The sequence below is a fragment of the Leptonychotes weddellii genome, chromosome 2, assembly GCF_054177405.1.
Source record: "Leptonychotes weddellii isolate Sample4059 chromosome 2, ASM5417740v2, whole genome shotgun sequence".
In the NCBI taxonomy this organism is placed as follows: Eukaryota; Metazoa; Chordata; class Mammalia; order Carnivora; family Phocidae; genus Leptonychotes; species Leptonychotes weddellii.
This window is the reverse complement of record NC_138370.1, coordinates 60,425,133-60,440,379: the sequence shown is the minus strand read 5'-3', so window position 1 is coordinate 60,440,379 and position 15,247 is coordinate 60,425,133. Positions and strand designations below refer to the sequence as shown.

At 35.3% G+C, this 15,247-nt stretch overlaps 1 pseudogene; it reads right to left on the bottom strand.

Moving 5' to 3' along the window:
- Positions 1-78: 78 nt before the first annotated feature.
- Positions 79-486, bottom strand: LOC102743485 (large ribosomal subunit protein eL32 pseudogene; annotated as a pseudogene).
- Positions 487-15,247: the final 14,761 nt, after the last annotated feature.

Below are 15,247 nucleotides of genomic sequence, written 5' to 3'. Positions count from 1 at the left end.
TGGATCAGCACCTTCTTTGTTTTTTTGTAATTTTATGGTTTTATCAACCCCAATACAATGAGCACATAAGCTGTCTGCCTATTCACTTTCTTCCCTGTGTAGCCTGGCATTGGGATTGGTGACTCTGAAGGCCAGTGGGGCTGCTCTTTCCACAATGGCTTTGTGGTTCTTACAGGAGACATGGTGAGCAACCTCTGAACAGTAAGATCTGTTGCACATCAGGAGCACTTCAAACTCCATGACACTGTAGACTAGGAACTTCCAAAAGCCACTGGGCAACAGGTGCTTTGTTTCCTTGTTGCTCCCGTAACCAAAGCTGGGCATCAAGATCTGACCTTTGAATCTTCTGTGCACCCTATTGTCAGTGCTCCTGGGTTTTTGCCAGTTGTGCTTAATTTTGACACATTGGTCTGACTGGTGCCAGATGAACTTCTTGGTCCTCTTTTTAAAGATCTTGGGCTTCACCCGAGGTCTGAAGGCCGCCATGAGTCTCAGTAGGAGATGGCTGTGCATTTGCAGGCAGCACGGAGGAAGAGAGGGCTAGATCAGTGCCTTCTAATGCTGGGTGATAAGTAAGCCGAACTCTTGTGGCATGTGGCCTCATTTTTAAGGTCTTCAGCCCCCAGACCTTGTCACAGTTTCTACCTCAGGCTCTTCTTTTTCCTTTTTTAAAGCTTCAGTCATAGAGAGAAGAATAATGCAGCCAATACTTGTCTTGCTGAGTTTTTATGAGCTTCTGTGCTGAGGACAGCATGCCAGAAGCTATTTTGGGATATACAGTTTAAAATAATGAGAAAACCAACACAGGCACTTGGGTGAACTGAACACGAGAGAAAGCAAGTGGCAGGGAGCACACAGGCACAGCAAGGACTCATTTCCCTCTCAGGGCCCACTTCCTGGGAGCCGCCATGCTCTCCTCTCCAGAGAGAACACTCACTGCGTTGGCTCTTTTTAGGCTTGAGATGTTTAGCAACAGCTTTCAAGAAAAGCCTCAATGTCAGCAGTTCCATAAAGAAGGGAACTCCCACTCCTGGCCAGCGTTTTGCACTGGGTGAGTATGAAGCAATTAATTCTGAAGCCCTGCTTCTAAACTGTTGCTATGGGGATCCTCAGGAAGGAAAACTAAATATTGTAGAAAATAATTTGATGGTAATGAGCTGAGAGAAATGGACCATCATCATCTCAATTATTTCCATTGACACATTGTCTGGGGGAATAGGTAAAAATTCATGGAAATGTTACGCACATTGATTTTCCTTTGTTGGAATTTGGATATTTCTAAAAAGTATATTTCATTCATTGGAGGCATCCATGTTAAAAAAAAAAAAATCTTGGGTGAACATGCCAATAGTGACAAAGAATGGCTGTGCAAAGAATGGCTGAAGTTCCATATTCATTAACTCCACTCCCCAGATAAAAATGACAGGAAAGAGTGTGTTGATATCCTTCACAGACTAAGAACACATATAAACACACACACACACAATTATGTGTATAATGTTTAATTTTTTAAAAAAATCTTTAAAATCCTTATAAATTCTAAAAAAAATCTATAGGTCTAAGAAGTCTTAATCCTCCAAAATGAAGAGAAGGATTAAGAGAAGTAAGTCATTCTGTGACAAATAGAAACTCTTCAATTCACATGTCAGTTTTAACAAAGTTCCATGGCGTATTGCATTAACTTCTGTCTTTGGTTATATCATGTCAAGTCAGGGCACACCATTTGACCCATCACTTGAAAATAAATACTTAAAATTTTTTTGGACATCAAAGTGGACAGAAGTGGAATTTAGAATGATGAGCTCAACATGGATCTTTTTTTTTTTTTAAGATTTTATTTATTTATTTGAGAGAGAGAATGAGAGACAGAGAGCATGAGAGGGGGGAGGGTCAGAGGGAGAAGCAGACTCCCCGCCGAGCAGGGAGCCCGATGTGGGACTCGATCCAGGGACTCCAGGATCATGACCTGAGCCGAAGGCAGTCGCTTAACCAACTGAGCCACCCAGGCGCCCCTCAACATGGATCTTGAGCAACGGAAAACAAGAGGCCTACAGTACATCGGTAAATTCAGTCGAGAACCTTCTGCAAGGTGGTTACGATGCTAGTAGGTACTAGACTAGTTATTGTCAAAGTGAAATTTTCAAACACTTGAATGCAGTATGGTCACATGAAACAATACGTAGCTACCTATTGAATTAGGATGACAACACAATATGAAATATAGAAGTTTATTCAATTGTAAGAAAACTTAGTTCTTTCAGAAATAAGAAACCTTCATTACTTTGCTTTGTTTTTTTGTTCTCTTGTTTGTAATAATAAAGACATGCCAAAATCAATGCAAAGCGCCAAAAATTATTCTGATGTGATATGGAATTTTGGTTGCCTGAGCTGATTTCAGGCAAAATAAATAATGGCATTGTTAAGAGAAAACAAAATACTTCAAAATTGATTTTATTTTAAGAGAGAAAGACAAATATTCTGGTTTTGTATTAATATAATATCTCATTGTAAGGGACTCACAAACCACCTTTAAAAAAAAAATCTTTTGATGAGCATCTAGGCTCCTTCCATAGTTTGGCTGTTGTGGACATTGCTGCTATAAACATTGGGGTGCATGTGCCCCTTCAGATCACTACATTTGCATCTTTGGGGTAAATACCCAGTAGTGCAATTGCTGGGTCATAGGGTAACTCTATTTTCAACTTTTTGAAGAACTCCATACTGTTTTCCAGAATGGCTGCACCAGCTTGCACTCCCACCAACAGTGTAGGAGGGTATGAGCTATGGTGAGTGCTGTGAATTGTGTAAGACTGATGAATCACAGTCCTGTACCCCTGAAACAAATAATACATTATATGTTAATAAAAAGAAAAAAAAATCTTAGTTAGCCCATCAACTAAGAGAACTTTTACACAAAAATTTAACACATTTCATTGCTTCTTTTCAGACCCATTATTTACAGATATTGTCATTTAAGATAAATAAAATAAACTTTCCGAAAACCTTCTGCAACTGATTTATTCAAATTTTATCTTTGCCATATATATTTTTTTTTTCCATTTTGGAATAACCAAGCACTTGATTTTCAAACACACTTCTTTTGGTTTTTCACTTGATAAGCAGCAACATATCCATGACTTTCATAAAGTTCTATCTGTGTACCACAATTACTTCTAGAATAGTCTAAATCACTATTAACCCAATGAACTGGCTTCTAATTTGCAGACAACGCTGGGAGATGCATCCCCAAGGACTGTCTAGTGTCCACAGGCATTTGCTGGCAGACCAGCAAAACTCACAGCCATACATAGTACAACCTTCTGCTGTCACCTTACATCACTTCTGCAATTTCTTCAAGAAGTCAGAGTAGACAAGTTCATTAATATGATTCATTAATGTGATTCATTAATATGGAGATCATTAATATGATCTTCAGTAGTCTCCCTTATTTAGAAATTATCTATTAATTCAGTTTAATTAACTGAAGACGTTGAACTTTTATTTAAGCTGACACACTGCAGATCAAAATTATTGTTGATATAAAAACACTGGCGGAATTATGATTTAATCTGATTGAACACTAGTTTTCTGTTTTCGCAATCTCAAGCATTCTGCAGAAGTAATGATATATTCTGTACAGTAAACCAGTATAAAAAATGTAGGCAGTCTAGATTAACTTGCTTCTTCATAAAATAACAAACCCAAATCCTATTAAAAAATAAAATGTATGCTTGCTTTGTACCACATGCTGATAAACTCAGAAAATTATATGTAGCTCATCATTTACCTTTTTAAAGCAAAATTATTAAGCCAGTCTTGTTTGTTCCAAGATTCACCTTAAGTTAGTGAGCTTGAATTTTTATATAAAAAATGTTTCTAGCTAATGGTTTCGGTGAGAATTTTTTTTTTTTCTTAAAAGGCTAGCGTATTTAAAATATTTAAAGTTTGGTTTCTTGATTGTCCTAAAAATATTGGAAATATATGGTGCTTAATTTTCTCTAAAAACCAGTTAAAACAGAGCTTCTTTGGGAGTTTTTATAGTCTAGTGTAATAATATCCCCTAAAGGTAGGAAAATATTTCAAACTCACATGATGAGAGGTAAAGGCTTTTCTCAGTTGCAGACACATAGACAACTTTCATCTTCAATTTTACAACCTCAGTTATAGGTCAAGATTAAAAAAGAAACACAAATCTCAGAGGTCTGTTCTATTCTGCAGTGTTCAAAAAATATTTTTGCCATCGATTTGAGTTCACATATAGTAAAATGAACAAGAAGAAAGCTGACAAAGTAGATTTTCTATCGTTTTTCACCTCATGGAATCGATTTCCATCATCTTGGTGGACAATTTGAATCACCGATGCACAAAACAGCTCACATCTACACAGTTCCCTACACTTTGCCATCAAGGCAAGCCTGGTGGTCCACGGTCCTTGCCTCTGGCTGTGAAGAGAGAACTCAAGCCATGAGTTAGAGAATGAACAGACTAAGAGACTTGGCCAAGAACTAGAAAAAAACAAAGGAACAAAACTGAGGGGGAAGGGAACCTAGGAAGCAAAGAGTATCAAAGGCAAAGTCCTAGCGCCACTTGAGATTCCAAGAGCAAGAAAGTATGTGGTTCGGCCTAACGAGCAATGAATTAATTTGCAGTCCTCTGGCAACACCACGAAATTATCTCTGGCAGAGTCCACTCGGGCATCTTGTGAATAACCTCCAAAACTGTTCAAGTGTAATTTTCAAAAAGTTAAAAATATGATTCATACAAATATTTAATAAACACATGTCAAAAATTTTATTCGGGGCGCCTAGGTGGCTCAGTCGTTAAGCGTCTGCCTTCGGCTCAGGTCATGATCCCGGGGTCCTGGGATCAAGCCCCGCATTGGGCTCCCTGCTCGGCGGGAAGCCTGCTTCTCCCTCTCCCACTCCCCCTGCTTGTGTTCCCTCTCTCATTGTGTCTCTCTCTGTCAAATAAATAAATAAAATCTTTAAAAAAAAAAAATTTTATTCAACTCATTAATGAATGAGAATGCCAATGAAATGGTTAAAAAAAGATTAAAACATCATTTTGAAGAATGGCTGTTTCTAGGCATTTTGAAAAAAGAAAAGTTAGAGCAAAATCTCTAGCTTGATACAAAAACAAGTTAATATTCTAATCAGATAGAAAAGGAGTGACATTTGGGTTACTTTTTCCACTGAACAGAAATCTATATGTTAATACATAATATCACAGTATCTGGTATCTAGCTAACTAATAAATAGCAAACATAAATTCTCCTAAAATGATTTTTGTATGCTCCAGTTTGACAAGCTTTTGATTTTCAAGTTCTGGATATTTCTTTGAGGTATTTAAAATAAAACCTGTTTCTACATTGTGAGATAATGTTGGAAAAGATATATTATGGTTTAAAATAAAAATAACATATTCTTGAAAAGTTAAGTAAAATGTATTTTAGAAATGTCTTTAAAAAAAACTGGCTATAATATAGTCCTCAAGTAACTTTATGGAGGGAAATCATACAAAAATCTCCTGATTAGAAATAACTCAGACTTAAACATGGTGTTTTTACTTATAATAAGATGGGCTGCTTGATGATTCTTTCAAGAGGAAATTCGTACCATTCCTATTTTTGATTGCATATTGAGACTTGTAGACAGTTGTAACTAAAAATAGAATCCAATTTTCTATTAAACAGAAAAGCAGATTGTAAGTTTTTATTGTGTGTTTTTGTGTTTATAAGACTTATGTGCCTCATATAATTGGAAGATTATAGTTTTTTTTTAAAGACTCAAATTTACATGAGGTAGACACAATTTATTTTGATGGAATAAATGATGTTTTCATACCTTATGTACCACTTTTAAAAATCATATAAACAATGTTATAATAAATTCATTTAAAATATTATATGTAGTATTGATTTTTTTACCATCATGTATTCATTATATGATCAACAGAGTCTGCATTTTAACAAGATCGCCAGATGATTTATATGCACCTATAATTATGAAATTCCCTGCTATAGGGAAAATAATAAGTAGATCCCTGATTTTAATGTTGTCTTTGTCATTTGGTAGCTTTTTTATAAGAATTTTATTTTTTACTTTTTCTTAGTACTCTGTACCCCCAACGTGGGGCTCAAACTCACAACCCTGAGATCAAGAGTTGTGTGCTTTACCAACTGAGCAACCCAGGCACCCCATTTTAATCTCACATAATTCACTTAACCTACAACAGGCTGTTTTTTCATCAAAAACTCGGATAGTAATGCCTACGTCTTAGAAGTTTTATGAGCACTAAATAGTTCTGGATCTGTAAGTTTCACGGCAAATCCAAGTCTCTATAAATGTTATAATATTGTTAAGAAAAAAATTTGTCTAGACTCCAGGTTTCCATAGAAAAATCTTAGAACTAAGGCAGGTGACTGTAGCATTCAGTCTCCCAATCCCTATTAAATAAATAAAACTCAGTTAATTGAATGGACAAATATATTTCATTTAGGACAAAATTCCAATTTCTCAAGCAATTGTCTCTAGATTAGTAATTGTCAAAGAGTAGTTTCTAATTCTGCAGCCGCATTTGGGAATTTGTTAGAAAGGCAAATTATCCAGCTCCAGCCCTTACCTACCAAGAGAGACTCTTGGGGTAGGGCCGGGCTATCTGTGCTGAGGAAGTCCTCCAGCTGATTCTGATACACGCCAGAGTTCAAGGACTACTGATCCAGGCCAACCTCCAGAAATATTTAACCCAAATAATTGTATGAGATTATCTAGTGAACAGGTCCACAGCGGCCGGCCAATCCACGAATACCATGCATCAAACTTGCTTCGTGTCTTCTTTCTTTCTGCCTGCCTTTCTTTCTTGATTTATTTATCTATGTATCAGAAAGAGAACGTGCAAGCAGGGGGAGGGGCAGAGGGCAGAGGGAGAAGCAGGCTCCCCACTGAGCAGGGAGCCCGATGTGGGACTGGATCCCCGAACCCCGAGATCATGACCTGAGCCGAAGGCAGCCGAAGGGCAGCCACCCAGGCGCCCCTGCTTCGTGTATTTATTGCACTGGCTTCAACTTTTGTTCCAGGACCTGAGCGATCATCCTTTAGCTACAGTGGCTCGTCTACCTGGTTTAAGTACTTGGTATTTTCAGTGTGAAGAATCTCAGTTATGACTTTTCTATGAGAGAAGAATTTTTCTAATTCCTGGCAACCTCAACAAAGCTGCAAGCCGACTTCTTCCTGGAGGGCGTTTGGATGCTGTGCCCCAGTAGCCAGCTACGTGCACACAGAGGATAGCATCGTGTCAGAGGAAAGCCTAGAGCTGCTTTTGCAGCTGCAGAATATTCTCTGTAGTAACTTTTCTGCCCTTGTTTTGTTTACAGCAATTTTCATCCTCGGCTTCGTGGCTACCGGTGTTGCCAGGAGGATTTAGCAACATACACAGCCGAGGGAATGAAGAGATACATTTTATGAGAGAGAGAGAGAGACAGAATGAGACAGAATACCTAAACCTAATTTTTGTTTTCTTTGTAGTTAAAATAAATCCACAAGTGTTATTTTTAAAAAGTGCCTGTTTTAATACAACCTAAATGTGTCTAAAGTTTCTTCACTTGTAGGTCAGAAACCAGAGGTACCGAGTCATAGCCTCTGTGCTAAATGCTGGGATGCTGACTATTGAAATTGCAGATTTAATGAAAACCCTCACTTGACAAACAAGATTGCATATTTGGGCTCCATAAAAAGGCCCATGAGACATAGAATACCAGGGTTAGAAAGAATTTAATGATCATCTGGTTTAGTTCCCCAGCCAGTTAATGAAGTCATACCCTGTGTAACACTGATTAAGGAAACCGTTTGCAGTGAATTGGCTTTCTTCACTGGGGGAGTTTAGTCAACTACATAAAGAAAAATTGCATAAAGCTTACTGTGGAGTCCAAAACCTTGCATGGTGTAGACTCAGTTTACCTCACTGACCTACGCTCCTACTATGCTTCTCCTAGGTCATTTTGCTGTTTTTGGTTGTTTGTTTGTTTGTTTGTTTTTTAACATGTTAAGCAAACTTCTCGGTGCATTTAGACTTGAATGCTCACTCTTTCCCTATCTGGTAATGACTTCTTAACACCACTGATGTGTTCACATGATCTCACCAGAGAATGCTTCTTGATCCCTGCCTCTACTTAACAGCCACTTGGAATTATCTATCACTTACTTTATTAATGTTTATAGCATTTATCCTGCTGCAACAAAGTTATATTTTATTGGTGTGTTTGTCCTCTGCTACAATATAAGCTTTTCGAGGGCCAAGATTTTGCTTGTTTGCTTCTCCTTCTTTTTCTTCACAATGGTAATACCACTGCATAGGACAGAACCTGGTATATATTAGGCTGTTAAATAACATTTATTAAATAAATTAATACTTAAAATTATCCAGTTTCGCTTGTGCCAAAAAGGTTACTGTCTTGTCAGGCAATCAAATCTCATCTTCAACAATTTTGTTTGTCCAAATATTCTCCTACAAATTGAGTTAAGAATATGTGTACTAGTAACTTTCCTTGTTTGATAAATATAGTAGTTAACATGGATTGAGCTCACACTATGATCTAGATTCTGAAAAGTGTGTGTTACTCTGTTTAATCCACATTCAAACTCTATGAAAACACAGACTTTTCTCATTGCTCTGAACATAGTAGAAGCTCAGTAAATGTTAGCTACACAGAAAAAAAAAAATAATTCTTCTTCCATATAATAGGACTTCTAAACTTGAAGATTGCTGTCATGAGCTCCTGGGTCTTCTCTTTTCTCTTTAAATGTCTCCAGTTTTTATAAAATTTCCCTTCTAATATGGCTCCCCTAGACGTTCTTGGTTCAGTTTGTGTAAATAGTCTTTTTATAATGAGTCCCAGAATGGAAAACAATATTTTAACTACAATCTAACATACTGTAGAGTTTGGTATTTGTGCTGCCGAAGCGAGCACTAACATACTGTAGAGTTTGGGAAAGATAAGATAAATATGACTCTATGAATGCAATCTTTGATTGTGGAAAGTTTCCATTTAATTTTAATCATTGATTCTTAGTGAATGTGTTGGTCAGACAAAACCACATGCTTCTCATTTGAACTACTTTAAACCAACTGATCGTCAGCATACTTGAACATAAGTGGTGGAGTATATAATGTTCTACACTTATTTACATCTTTCCTTTATCTTAAATTTCAACCCATTATTTTTAGGCTTTTGGGAGCCTTTTAAATCTTGGTTTGGGTATCCAAGATAGTAACTAACCCTCCTACTCTTATATCATCAGAATATGTTTAACTATGGCAGATACTGTTGCTTGCTTATCAAATAGCCAATATCCCTTTCTTTAACCCTAGTAGAACTCAATTTTTTTTTTTTTTTTGCTTGGCCAAATATTTATGCCCAGGTTATGACTCATAATTTGTCTAAACAAACCATCTCAGTCTCTTTATTTGCTGGTAAGTGGTTTATGAGAAGATTATGATTGTTTTCTGGCCAATGAGACCTAAGAAGAAATGTTCTAGGGGTTTTTGTGCAACATTTTCTTTTCTGATAATAAGCAGCATAGGAAAAGAAAGCCCTTCAGCTTCATTCTTTCTTTCCAGTGTGAAACATTGTTGCATAAATTTGTTTAACTCTTTAACAGCCAAGAGGAGATCCATTTCTCTCTTTGGAGACAGATGAAGGAAGAAGACATAATTGAGCTGGGTGGAAAAAGACCACCTATTGAACTCAGGCACGTTTATTGTAAATTCTATCACTCGTAGCTTTGGCTATGAGCTGTAAGTTTTGTTTTCATTCAGGGTGTTTATATATCACTGAATAGGAAAATATAAATGACAGAGCCCATACTTCTTTCCAAATTGCATATTGATCCATTAAGCAAGTCAATTTTGGGTGACACATTTGCTCAAGAGTTTTAGATCTACCAAATCTATCATTATTCCACCCCTATCTCTCTTTTCCACATAAACATACACACAAAATGACTTTAAAATTTATTAAATGTGTTATTGAAAAGCAGACACCCTATATTATACACCTTTCAGAATGTCTAACCTAAATCACTTTCTCAGAAAGGAAAATAGTATTATTATTTGATCATGATTCATTTTTGGTGTTCAAATGCTGGACCAGAGTAATTATATTGTTAGGGTGAGTACTATGCCAAGTGCTAAAAAAAAAAAAAGAATTAGTTGTTTTAAAGTTTACTTTTAAAGTTTTTTTTTTTTTCCCTAAGTAGGTATTGAAAGCAAAGCCACTGCCATATACTTTAAGGAATCATCTTTTTCACGTTTTAAATATTGAAGAATATTTTCTTTTCCCCAGCTTATCAGAAATATTTTTCTTGCCCTAAAATTTCTCAAATATAGTCTGCAGTGGTCCCATGACCCAACATTAGTTCATTTCAGCACTCTGGATGACAATTAATGAGATTGCACTGCATTCATTGTAATATATTGAAAGTATCTAGATACTCTACTACTTAATGGATTAAATCACCAGAAATAATGTTATACCCTAATGAAGCTGAAATCCAATCCCCCATGAAGAAGAATTGGAAATGAGTAAAGCTATATATCAACATTATTATTTAACATGACTTCTGTTTTAAAAGTTGGAGCTACCATTCTTAGTCTTTTTTCTATAAGCATTCTTCAGTGGAAAATGACAAACACAAAATCTTTCTTTGTGTCATACTTGGCATTTTCTTTTGGAAAACCTCAATTACTTTTATAGTGGTTTGAGACTCAAAGGCACGTATTCTTGGTTTATACCCTGATGTATGTATTTTTATATTTCAATTTCAACTATAATGCATACGTGTGTATGTGAGTACACATGCTTACAAGACATTATCAGAAATGTATCCTGTGAATATTTTATGTATTCACATATGAGCTGCATCAATTAATATAGGTTTAGGCAAGTAATATGAATAAGTGAAGCAGGCAGGTGGAGACTGATGAAATTGTGTGTGTATCTGTATTATCTCCAGAAAACTTGCTACCATGAGCAAATATGGACTAAGAGACCCTACCTAATCTGAACTTTCAAAAGAAGTTGGAAAGTCAGATTTAATATGAGATATTGAAAGATTTAATACATCATCAAATGCTAATTTTTGAAAGAAAAAGAACACATAGCCCCAAGATCATATCAAAAATCATTTATAAGTGCCAAATCTGGTTCTTGAGATGTTATTTTGAGATCTCTGGTTTTAAAGCATATAACCTGGGGTTTAGAGTTACTGCACAATGTAAGTTAGGTTTGGTTTGCTTACATCATTGAAGAACTCTGAGCCTATAACCATTTGATAAAGTAGGACAAATAATGCTAACTTCATAGAGTTCTTTCTTAAAGTTTAGGATATAAAGGTTTTATTTCCAGTTATAACCTGCTATAACATGCAAGAACACCTTTCTACCAATAAGTTTATTACAACTTTATCATCAATCCAACTTTTTCCTAATTATAACTGAAGTCAATTTTTATTATTTTGCTTTCTGTAATGTCTGAAAGGCTAAAGGTTTTATGTTGGGTTATGAAATTTATTCTCTTAACCAAAATTGGGTAACAGAAAGCATGTTTTTATTCCCATAATAACGAACTATAAAACAAGACAAAAAGGTTTTATAAATTGCACATGAAGTTGCACAGGACAGTGGTCCTTGAGAGATCAAAAACAAATGAGATTAGTCTTACAGTTTGCCTAGCTTACTTGCCTGGAGAGATTTCCAGTCCACTGAATAGAGAAGAGGGAACCAGGAATACCTTGGAGGTCTCTCTGGGCTGAAAAGACAGATGTGGAGGTCTGGGGGAAGACAGCTAGAGTTTACATGACAAAGTACAGGAGACAGAAAGCTGCATAGAAAAAGAGCTCTAGAAATCTGTAGTCTTTACTTAAGTATACATCAGCACACAATTGTGTGAAAAACCAACCCAAGACTGTGGAAACAAAAAAAACAAAACAAAAGAAGTAGAGAAAATTATCCATGGAGATCAAACAAGGCTAGGAATAGTTTGCGTTCCAACCCACCAAATTGGAAAACTACATAATTCATGAGCATTGGGTAGAGTAATCAGAATTGATTTCCCTTGGCAATAGGGAAAAGTCAGCCATAAGCCAAATGATGCTCTGGTTCTCTTTAACAAACTTTAAAAGCAACCATTGAAAGAATCAGATGGTTTCTAAGTAACAGATGCATTCTGGAATGAAGCAAGGATATTTATAAGAATATGAAAACATACAGCAGAATGGGAAAACATGAGATAATAATGGCTGAAAAATTTCAAATTTGATGAAAATTATAAACCAAGAAATGCAATGAATCCTAAGGATAAGAAACATGAAGAAAAGTACACATAGATATTTTATAATTAATTTGTTTTAAAAAAGTGATAAAAAATCTTGAAAGCAGCAAGAAAAGAAAGATTGTGTATAGAATAATAATGACAAAAATGGTAGACTTCTCGGGCGCCTGGGTGGCTCAGTTGGTTAAGCGACTGCCTTCGGCTCAGGTCATGATCCTGGAGTCCCAGGATCGAGTCCCACATCGGGCTCCCTGCTCAACAGGGAGTCTGCTTCTCCCTCTCCCTCTCTCCCCTCTTGTGCTCTCTCTCTCTTTCAAATAAATAAATAAAATCTTTGAAAAAAAAATGGTAGACTTCTCATTTGAAAAAGTATAAATCTAAGGACAGAGAAAAAAATCTTTAAAGTACTTAAAGAAAAATATTCAACCAGAAATCTATACCCACTACAAAATATCTTTCAATAGCAAAGGTGCAATAGAAAAATTTGCAGATATATGAAAGCTAGCCATTAGCACTAGCTAGTGTCTGCTAGCAGAACCACTCTAAGAAATGTTCAAAAAAATCCTTTAGGCAGAAAGAAAATGAGACCAGAAAGGAATCTGTATCCACACAATGGAATGAAGAGTAATGAAAAATATAATATGTGGAGAAAGACAAATTGTTTTAAAATTTTAAAATCTCTTCAAAAGATACTTTATATTTTAAAGTAAAAACTAAATTCATATAATAGGTTTTAACATATAAAGTAACATATGCATCACAATAATAGCCAAAGGCCAGGAAGGGAAAGATAGCTGTCTACTGTTTGTTTTAAGTTTACTATCCTAGGTTGGGGCACCGGGGTGGCTCAGTTGGTTTAGCGTCTGACTCTTGATTTTGGCTCAGGTCAAGATCAGAGATCAAGCAGATCAAGCCCCACATCTCTCTCCCTCTCCCTCTCCCTCTGCCCCCCCCTCCCCTTTGGCATACCTCCCTCCCCAACTTGAGTGTGGTCTCTCTCTCTCTCAAACAAAAAAAAAAATAGATTACTATCCTATGCATGAAATATCATTGGACTTAAGTTAATGTAAATCCAAAGTAGATTCTGATAAGCTTAGATGTATACGGTAAGTGCTATAATAATCACTAAGAAAATTAACTAAAAGAAATATAGTGAAAATACCATTAAAGAAATGAAAAATGTAACATTTGAAAATGTTGACTTAACACAAAATAAAGCAGCAAAGGAGAACTAGAGCAAGAAAGACATAAGACATATATAACTAAGTATGTTAACTATTTGCCATGCATTGCCAACCTTTTACTTTCTTGCCAACATTTTCCCGCAATGTTCTACCTTTTGGTTGTACAGAGTTGTGTATTGAAATATAATAATATATATAATATAAAATATAATAATGTTCTTCTTTAAAATATTAAAATATAATAATGTTCTTTAAAAAAAGACATATAGAAAACAGTGGCAGAAGTCAATACAACTATACTAAAAATAGCATTAAATATGAATAAATTAAACAATAAAGTAAAAAAATAGAGATTGTCCAACTGGATAAAAAAAAATGATCCAATTCTGCTGTATAAAGGAAGCACATTTTAGATCCAAAGCCCTAAGTGGATTGAAAGTAAACTGATGGAAAAAGATATGCAAACCTTAATCACAAGAAAGTTGGAGGTGTCATACTGATATAGACTAAATAGACTTTAAATAAAAGATGTTTTAAGAGATAAAAAGGGACATTTTACAATGATAAAAGAGTCAGTTCATCAGGAAGTTATATCAATTATAAATGTGTGCAACTGTGGGAGAGTTGCCAAATGTAGGAAGCAGCTATTGACAGACATAAAGGAAGACATAGACAGTTCTCTAAAAATAGTGGAGACTTCAGTAACCTAATTGCAATATTGGATATAACAACCAGGGAGAAGAGCACAAGGAAATAGAAGCTGTCCAATAGTATAAACCAACTAGACCTATCAAACACTATAGACTTGATGGGACACCACCCCCCCAACAGTAATACATATATTCTTCCCAAGTGCACAGAGAAAATTCTCCATGATAGACCATATGGTAGGCCATTAAATGAATTTCAATAAATTTAAAAGAATGGAAGTAAAACAAAGTACATTTTTGACCAAAGCAGAATGAAATTAAAAATCAATTTTAGGGAAAAAAATGGAAAAACTCACAAATATATGAAAATGAAACAACACCCTCTTAAACAACCAATAGGTCAAAGAAGAAATTAAAAGGAAAATGAGAAAATACTTTCAGGTGAATGAAAATAAAAAGTGATATACCAGAATTATGGCAGTCAGATAAAACTGTTCTTAGAAATTTATAGCTATAAATGCTTATATTTAGAAAGAAGACCTCCAATCAATAATCTAACTTTCTAGTGTAGGATGCTGGAAAAAGAAGAGCAAACAAAACCTAAAGCAAGCAGAGGGTGACGATAATAAAGATTAGACTATAAATTAATGAAAAAGAGATGTGAAAAACAACAGAGAACAATAGAGATACTCATCATAAAAAAGGATATCTTTAACAATTTCATGTATATGAATGAAACTGAACATATGGTTTTAAAAAACTCTCAAAAATAATCTCCAGTCTTAGATGAATTCCTTTGTGAATTCTACTAACCACTTAAAGAAAAAAATAATACCAAGTCTACACAAGTTCTTCTAGAAAATTGAAGAGGAGGGAATACTTCATAATACATTTTATGACATAAACATTACACTAGTCCAAAGATATTGTAAGAAAAAAAAATACCAACCAGTATCTCTCATGAAGATAGATATAATTCTTAACAAAATTTTAGCTAATCAAATCCAACAATTTATGAAAAAGAAAATAAACCATAATCAAGTGGGATTTACCTAGGAAGTCCTGGTTGTTTTAACCTTTGAAAGTCA